This window comes from Haemaphysalis longicornis, unplaced genomic scaffold, assembly GCF_048455015.1.
Source record: "Haemaphysalis longicornis isolate Haplotype H1 unplaced genomic scaffold, Haemaphysalis longicornis Haplotype H1 scaffold_4, whole genome shotgun sequence".
Classification (NCBI taxonomy): Eukaryota; Metazoa; Arthropoda; class Arachnida; order Ixodida; family Ixodidae; genus Haemaphysalis; species Haemaphysalis longicornis.
In genome coordinates this window covers 96,225,211-96,234,744 of record NW_027526361.1, presented here as the reverse complement: position 1 = coordinate 96,234,744, position 9,534 = coordinate 96,225,211, and the positions used below count along the sequence as shown (strand labels likewise).

General features: G+C 46.8%; 1 long non-coding RNA gene across 1 annotated transcript in view; it reads right to left on the bottom strand.

Moving 5' to 3' along the window:
* Window positions 1-1,560: 1,560 nt before the first annotated feature.
* LOC144180451 (uncharacterized) overlaps window positions 1,561-9,534 on the bottom strand; it is a 16,462-nt gene continuing 8,488 nt past the window's right edge. Inside the window, exons 3-4 of the long non-coding RNA XR_013324421.1 lie at window positions 5,210-5,321; window positions 1,561-2,314 (exon numbers count right to left, since the gene is read on the bottom strand). This is a non-coding gene — a long non-coding RNA (uncharacterized LOC144180451). The remainder of the gene's footprint in view (window positions 2,315-5,209; window positions 5,322-9,534) is intronic.

Here is a 9,534-nt window from a genome sequence, read left to right as displayed (position 1 = left end):
TATACAGGAACTCTACAGAGGGTTGGTTCGAAGCGCCCTCACTCTGTCAAGAATCTGCTGTATCGTTTCCTTGTTGGGTGCGCAAGCCGTATGAAAGTGCGCGCTCGCCGCTTCTCCAGTCCGGCCGTGAGTTTCGTTTTCGTTCCCGGTAGAAGCCGCCGTTACCTGCTGACTATTTTGGAGCAGACATGGAGCAAATATTCAAAATAACACGCTTTTGGAGCAGCATGGAGCAGGGTGACCTTATTGGCGCAGCTTGGCGCAATTGGCGCAGCAGTTCCACCACTGAATAATGTGTCAGCGCCTTTACCAAGGCTTTTGAAAGGTTCACGTTAGTCTGTGACGAAGCTGCTGCGAACAGGCAGTTGTTTTTCAATTGTGTCGATTCTGTCTTGCTGTACCACCAAAATGCACGTCTGGCACCTATCCCATAGCTCATTTAGCGCCGAAATCTCATCTGAAGACCCAAGGAATGGTATTTTGCTGGCTGCCCATGGGACGCTCATAAAAGCATTGTGGTAGGCACAGGTTTCCGCCAAAATTATCAAGGCCCTGATACAGCCTCAATTCCTTCACATTTACCAAAGATGTAGAGAATTCTAGGCCTTTCAGAGCAGTTTCTGATCATTCGGAAAAAGTCGCCTACTTGAGACATTCACAACACTAGCACTGGGTAAGTTGTCACTTGTATCAATGCTGGGCCAACCTGGCCATCTCCCCCTGACACATTTTGTCTCAGCGCTGTCATTTCTGCAGATGAGAAGTTCGCACTTCTTTTTGCACTTTCAAAGATGATAGTCTTTCATGGGCTACTTAAACGCAGAAATTGGTCTGTCTGTCTGTGACTCGATTCAGCGCGGCCAAAGTGAAACAGAAGCTGCGCAATAGTCTTATATACCCACAGTCAAATCCACACGTCTAAGTGAGGTGTCAATGTTCATACTTGTCAGCACTGTTGAACAAGAACCAGACATTAAGCAAATTTAAGGAGTAACATCAATACGTAACTGATATTTGCAGTGTTTCTTCATTAAAAAATTCATGGATGCTTGGTTTTTCTGATAGCAAATGAAATACTACATCAACTGCAGAAAACCGTCGCCTGCTGTTGCCAGTGCTACTATAGCTCCTGGCGGCATTTCATAAATAAAATGGCAAACACAAGGAAAGGTTCCACTATATAGGTTCCATGTTCCGCTTGGAACGCACGTGGAGCAGGGCAACGTGGTTCTCTAAACGTTGTAGTAGGGTGCCTCAGTTCACATGCGTCTCCGCCGTACAGCAGCACTGGCATCAAGGCACCCGGCCTGGAGCAATAGAACGCGGTAAATTTGAACTGACTTGAGCAAACCACTAGCATGTTATCTTGAGAGAAACGAGATGGGAAAGGAGCAGCATGAGAGGTGAGCGGGAAAGAGAAGGGAGGCATTTACTTGGCAGGGGCGCCAGTCGACTATTGTCTTGAGTCGACATTTGCAATGAGAGGAGCAGATGCGCGGCCTTTTTTTTTTTTTTTGCCTTTGCTTTTTCGGCAATTTCCCACCTTTTGTTTTCGTACCTTTCAAGTTCACACTGCTGTAAATAAGAACAATCAATTCCTTGTTTTACCAGATCTTTTGATTCTAGTTCTCAGTTGTTCCAAATGCTGTGCTCTATAACCAATTTTATCAGGCTTAAAGATGCATCACTTGAAACCTTTTTCCACATACGTTTCTTGGTGCCAGTAACTGTAGACACTGCCAGCGATAAGTATAGCTGCTACATTATACTTCACGTAGAAATTGGGTGACAAGCATGTGGGTCAAACTGCTCGTTTTCCCACAGATTTACGCATTGGAAGAAAGAACCTGGGCCATGTTACGTCAGAATACTCCTTCCCCGAGCCGCTGGGCTGTCAATTTCCCACATTAAACAACCCCGTGTGAGACACTTCAACATGGACAAATCGGCCAGCAGGGAGCAAGCACATCAGGCTCATCAGCAGTGGCGCCTTCCTGCGTGGGAGATCGTGGGGACTTTCGGAGACAGCCACCCGTGGCTTAGACGTTCACATCACCCTTTTTGGCTGTTCTTGCCCTGGGAGCCTCAGCAGAAGATCACGGAAGTCCGAGGGTTGGTAGAGGGCCGGGCCTGTCGCACAAGTAGATGCGCAGCCCACCCATGCACGTTCGGAGTAAGCAGCATCATCACCACAACCCCCTCGAAGCTAGGGTGGAGTCCGTCCGCAGCAAACACCCAACTCGACGGCAGCCACTCCATGCGGTGGTCGATACACCGGATGTTGGAGTGCAGCCAGTCCCATCAAGGTGAAAGCCTTAAAGGGGCCATGCAAACAAAACACAAGTTTGATTCATTCGAAAGACTGCTTCGTTAGAATCACACTGACATCACTTTTAACGTAAACATCGCTGAAATAAGCTATATGCTAATTAGGAAAAAAGAGGGAATGGCCATGCAACCCACTAGCTCATTTCCCACAACAGAACCTACGATGTCATGTGTGGCCAGCTGTGCAATTGGCTGAGGCCGGCAAAAGCAAACACAAATTAGGCAGGGCTTATGAGCTTGCCGAACGAGCTATTTGCGTTTAAATGAAATGCATATTCAGTTTACAGCAGTAATAACGGTGGGGGGAAAACAGTGCAAGTTATGAAAATACATGTAAACATCGAAATACCGATGCTGGGCACGCTATGCTTTTTTTAGCTGCACAGCAGCCTGCCGCTTTGGAGTTGTCTTACACATGACACTGGCCAATTGGCGTAAGCGATCTTGTCTTACGTCACTCTGTCAATCGAGGATACCCCAGGTTTCACGAAACGATTACTAGCTACCGTAACAAAAACAAGCCAGGTGCAAATACGGTCAAAAACAAAGCAACCTTAGACAATGGTCCGCGACTCAGTATGGCACCGCCATTTGGAAGGACTGACGGCAAGCAAGGCTGTAGAGCCTATTGATGCTCTAGAAGTTCGTTTCAATACCCACCCCTGTGACTTCATGGCAGACATCACGAAAACACGATTTGGCGGGAGAATCAAAATTTTAACCTAAACTGATTAGTTGCTCAGTGAATTCGGCATCGTTTGCTTCCGGACAAGCGCTGGGGGCACTATAAAACACGATATTTTTTCAATAAAACACTAGCCTTTTGTCTGCATGGCCCCTTCAAGTGCCTCATTGTGCGAAAAAGCCACGTTATTTGGTCACCGCAGTAAAGAATAAAAAACACTTACAAAAATGTTGGAATTTTGATAAAGTAAATCAATTAGTTTGAAAACAAAATTGGGCAGTTTGTATGGGAATTGAACCCAGGTCTCCAGAGTAAGAGTGAAGCACGTTACCACCAGGCTACTTCAACTCTTACCAGTGGGGGAGTTAGCGTACTGCAAGTGGTGTTGATGTCATATCACGTCACAGATGAACGTGACGTCATGCGAGCTTCCTTCTTTTCAAAATGAAACCATAACTTCAGAGAGGCAGTGTAAAACCCGATTTGTGCTCGGTTTCGCAGCTTTCACATGCTACCAGTTTTCAGCCCAAATTTCAAAAACTATAATATCTGGAAACAAAGCCCTTTGAACCTGTGCAACACAAGGGCATTATGGATGACAGATACCCAACTGCAATACAATTTGTGTAACTGCTGTGTGCTCCGATCTATTTGTTCTTGTTAACTTACAGAAATCTCTGTGTATAGGTTTCAAGAGGTACGGCACACAATGAAGAACCTACGATTGCTTTGGATGCTGACAGATGGAGCTAATGAACAATTACTAATGATGGTTCTTGATTTTTCTTTGCTGCAGTGCCAAGAACACCTTGCAGGAACCAGCACATCCTTTATTTTGGCCACTCCCTTCAGTGTTGCCGTCCACAATAATTTTTGACCAAATACACCTTTTGCAGTCGTTTCCCAATCCTACCTAGAGGAGAAACGTGTTGTCACTAGTGTTTACGCGAATAGGCACAGTAGTATCTTTGGAAACCACAGAATCATGGGCACTGTGTAATTCAGCATCGGCACACTTGTTGTGCCGTTACAAAAATAACCATTTGTGTCGGCATGTCGGCAGAAGTGCGGCAAAAACTTGTGCCTGTTTCTCGAAACTACCTAAGGTACAACTCACGGAACAGGTTAGAGGGAGCCGCAACACTTTTTGAGCAGTGGAAGTAACCCTACGTGACATTTAGATTACATTGCCAGGAATACCTGAGCCAAACATTACACATGCACGTGAAGCGGTGAGTGCGCAAATCACCGTGAAAGATGCGAAAAAATGAACCGCACTCTCTTCAATTTTCCTCATTATGCTCCCCTGGCATGGCTTAAAGGACATCATTGCGGCCATGGCTGTCTATTGGCTGCCGCTGGCCAACTTCACGGCTTATTTCTCGAATTTGTTGTGATGATCCGCCATTGTCGGCGCTGTGTACCAACCTCTTTAATCTTTAATGCCCAAACCTGTACACATAAATTTGGCATTTCTTTTGTGTTTTAAGCATGCGTGGAGTTTGAGTGACAAACTCAATACTCTCCTTGCAACGAGACCACTCGACAACAAAAGTTTATTGCTTCAAAAAAACGCCCTACCAGCCTAAGCGCTTGCTTGCGAGCAGGCAGCCATGCCTGCTTTTTTGTGTCACCAGACCGGAAATAGCCTCCACGTTGCGGAGAAAAGGAGAAAACTCCTCGGTGTGTGATATATCAAAGGTCGTGGAAAAGAACGCGGCGAGCTGCCCCCCTCTCCGGGAGAGAGTGCGCAGCTTTCGTCGTGTTGAGAGGGAACAATTATGCGTGATTTTTCATTGCGCATAGTTTCGGTGATAGTGAATGAATTTCCATAATTCTTGCGGGAGGAGATTGCTGGAACAGAATTTACCCCAAAATACAGTCCGAGTAGTCGATAGTAAGTGCTGCAGGGTCCCTCAGGGGAAAAAAAAAGGGAATAATGGAAATATCAGGACTAATTCAAGGACAGCAAGCAGCTGTCTTTTGACGACTTCAGTCGACCGCATCAAAGTCTGAAGTACTGAAACCCATTACCCACCTTGGACATGCACGACCCGCGCTAACACTAAAGCCACACGCACACCTCTGCATGCGATGAGAGCGCACAGTGAAAATGAGTGGCGCGCCCAGGAGACATCCCACCACTCCAAAACAACGGTGATATAGTAGGAAGGACATCAGGCCTATGACTCTCACCTAACTGGCTGCAGGTGACACAAACCCTCCTCTCCGAAATGACCTTGGAGGCAGTCCTTCAATGACCTTGACTCCACTCCACTGAGTCTTCCAGCAGGGCGGCGCACGCACCCTGCAACGACAACCAAACAAGCTCGTGCTATGGGCCAACACATTTGTGGGCATTTTAAAAACAAGTTAACAGCTGTTCTTTGTAAAGCAGGCATTTTGGATTTGCAACATACAGCTAATCTTCACAGATATATTTGCTGATGACGAATACGCAAAGTGGACCGTTTCCAGTTTCACTGATGTGAAGAAAGAGAAATAGTCAGGCTGCTGTTAATGTTCTTGTGCAGAAGTGAGAGAAACTGGCACGTCCACTTCACATGACTCAAAACTTTGGCGAGATGTCAGTGCAACAGCTCGAGGACGCGAAACTTTCTTCTGATGCCCACGCACGAGTTACATCACATTACGACCAAACGGTTTATTGCTTGCAACAAAAGGAAACAACGTGCCGCTGCAGTTCAAACTCCATATCGCATATGATGTGGCACACAAGCATTTTGCATGTCCTGGGCTTCGCAGAAGTCATTGATAGGGTTGCTTTTCTGTTACGCCTTTATTTCCCTCCACAAAATTTTTTCGGCACCTACCGGCCCCTTGGAGTAACCTAGACAAGTTAAAGCCACACGAGTTTCTTTGGATCACACCTCCGACCCTGCAAGAATCTTGCATTCCCCTATTTCGTACTTCTGATGCAACACTAGAAATTAGAACCAATAAACTGGAAAGGGTATCTCTTTTCAGAAAAGGTTGCTGCGAAAGCTATTGGTCAGGCTTGCAGAGCCCGGCCAGACCCTTCATTTGCAGTAACAGTCTCAAGAAAAGTTTCTCCAAAGGAACCAAATGGGTGTGCTTCACTGCATGCGTGCACTGCCATTCCAAAGCATGTGCATTTGTTAGCGCTTTGCATGTGGGTGCAGAATACAAGCAAGCAGCACCAAAAAATACATAAGGTGTATTTTTCATTGTTTGCCTGTATTGACCAATAGTTCCTACAATGCCACTGTTGGCCATTTCGCTAGCGGCTGGTAGTGTAGATGCAGCGTGTGCAGTGACCCTTGAGCCTTTCAGTTCCGAAGATACATTCCCATGACTAGCTTGAGGAAAGAACTCTTGATAACTTCAGTCCACCAACAGCTGTCTGACTTTGAACCGTAAAACGGCAGAATAGCTTGGCAGTCCACTTTGTCCGTGCTGTATTTCTTAGTTGACTGTTATTCAGGTCAATTTCCATATGTGAAAAAACTTATACAAAACCCTGCTTGACCACATTTTTATCAAAGGATAGCACCAGCACATGAGTGCCCTGTGATGAACGCGCGCGCTGCAAAAATAGCCATTTGACGTACACACATTATTCATTATGTTGGACAATCCACACTACAGAAATGTGCACAGTGATGAAACGCAATGTCCAAGGCTTGCATTAGCAGCATGCTTGATGCATGCCAGTTTTAAGTGCAGAGCACTTTAGAGCTGTGCCTTGTCGTCGTAGCTCGCTCGCTGGACCCAAGTAAAGCCACACGGCATTCCGTCGTAGCGGCTGTCATCGTGGCGTAACCCAGAGGCTTCAAAAGCCAAGCGGTTTATATAGTCATAAGTGTTCGAAACTCGTGAACCGCTGGCACTTGTCATACATCTCCCCATTGTTTAATGCAAGGAAAACTGCAGGCACATTTGAGGCAAAATATACATAATTTACCGGCAGCGCCCGCATTCATTTAGGAATGCTCGTTGGGTTGGTTTTTACAACAGTAAGTGAAAAAAAAGTGGCAGTGCAATGCCGACACGTGCGGGAGGAAAAGCAAGCACAAAAAGTACAGAACTCCCACTGGCGCAGTTTCAGGCAGGGGGTGCACGAGCACTGCAAAGTGTGGGAAATTTGAATTGCATTGGGTGGTAGCAGTGAGCGGATAACGGTGCTGTAGCCCATTATGGCGAATCACTGCTCTGCACTTCCGACAGCTTTTATATTGAGAGGAACGGCTTTAATTTTTTTTATGTGCATAGCTGAGCCATATATCTATTCAACAATACACGACTCGGTGCATGCCTTGTGCTTCTAGTTCGCTGTTTTGAAGCTAGCCTGTGTGTTATCAACACACACTTGCTGTAGCTACCGTTCACAATAAAAAAAAAATCCTTCAGGGCACTGGACTCTGCTTACGTACTTCAATGCTGAAAGCGTTACGGTGTCACCTAATGATGCTTATCAAAGGCTTCCATACAGCTAGATCGGGCTTGCATCTCTTTGCTGTCATTTCTTCACCTCCTGGTGCAGATCACTTCAAGAGGCAAGTTGGCGACACCTCACACCGCATGGGAGACCGTAATTCTCAGTTCAGACCTGGACATTCACTCCGGGTTGTCCAGATGGCCAAACACGGTGCCAGGGCCCAAGGTCTCCTGGCTGCTGTCTGAAGGGGGACTATTGAAGAGGACTCTGCCTCCATTCTTCCCCCATCCCCGTCCTGGGCAAAATAAAGTTGTTCGCTCACTCACAGCGCAGTTTTCCCCAGAACAAGAGACCTACGTGACTCTACCTGTTCTACTCTAGTGCCGTCAGATGCACGTGTCCCATGGCGCGCACTGGTCTAACTCTTGGTCCACTGCTAGCAACGTGCTGAGGTGGAGCACTAGGCTTCTACTTGGGAGATCCAAGTTCAATTCCCACGCGAACTCCAACGCGTTTTTATTTACTCTAGACCTGCAGCAGTTTCCTGTCCCGGACAACAATGCCGGTTTTGCAACATGCACGATGGGGAACTTATGGATTTTATCTTTAAAAAAAAAAAAGCAGCCAACAACACATGGTGTGGTGTAGGATATGTACAGTCTTTGTCAAAATTTTGAGGGCCACGGTGACCATGGCTGGAGCAGGAGCGCGACCGAGTGGGGGCGCTGCGCTTGCTGCAGTCGGCAGGTTGCGTGGCTAAAAAGAGCGACGGGAACTTTTGCTCGTACTTTTGTAGCGTGTCCGGTGTGACAAGTGTTGCACCAAGCGCCTGCGCTGAAGCGAAGTGCGCCTGGTCTGCGAAACTGGCCCCACTGCACTAATCGCGCCAGCCATACTACGAAAGGAAGCACGAAAGTTACCCTCACCCCCTTTAGCCACGTAACCAGCCGACAGCGGCAAGCGCAGTGCCCCTGCTTGGCCGCGCGCCAGCTCCGGCCATGGTTGCCGTGGCCCACAAAATTTTGACAAAGACTGTACACTTCTACTATTCGATGACACCTTGTGTTCTGCCACACCCCATAAACATCTTATGCAGCCGGCCTATCTAGATGTGTTTTTACGCAATCCTACGGCACCTGATTAATTCGATATCAGCCCCTAGCCCAGCATGGACAAAGGTCACACCACACGGTAAAAGTGAGGCTCAAAATGCTTGACGGCCAGGGTTGCCACGTAGGGCAATTTGTCGCCAAACTGGTGACTTTTCAAGGCTTGTGGCGACAGAAATTTCAGTGTGGCGACTTGACTACTTTCTGGCTCCTTGGGAATTGGTAATCTTACATATTTACGGGCCATTCCGATGCCTCCCTTTTTAGGTCCAGATCCCATAAGTTACCCCCACTAATGTTCAGTTGTCAGTAAATAGGAAACTATTGATTCATGACTCGATGGGAGTATTTGACCTTACATTTTTTTCGACATGAATGTATTTGTATTCGCATTTTCATGGGTGTTGCTGTTTTTAATGTTAGTGTTTTTTTTTTTTCGTTGCGACCCCTATGTAACGCCCGTAAGGGCCTTTAGGGTAAATGAATAAAAAAAAAAAGTGCCTTATATTACCTTTCAGTGCATTTCAGGCGTCAAATGAAACTGAATAAACAGAACAAAACAAACTTTTAAGCAGGTGATGGTGATCTGGCAAAGTCCAGAATAGGTGCCAATGAAACAGTCATTCAAGCGCACCACCGTACAGCGCTTTTGTTATTTTACGGCAATGTCTTGCTTGGTTGGCTGGTTCTTCATCTTATAGTGGCTAAAGCGTTGCGCTGCTGAGCACGAGGACGCGGGTTCGACTCCCGGCCGCGGCGGTCGCTTTTCTGATGGAAGTGAAAAGCAAAAACGCCCGTGTACGTGATCTCGATGCACGTTAAAGGTGCCCAGATGGTCAAATTAATCAGCAGCCCTCCACTACGGCGCGCCTCAACGCCTGAGTTGTGTCGGCGCGTTAAACCCCACGATCAATCAATCAATTGGTGTAACCCTCTTCTTCCTTACCTCCAAATAAAAAAAAAGTTCAAAGACTACGCATCGCAGACTGCTT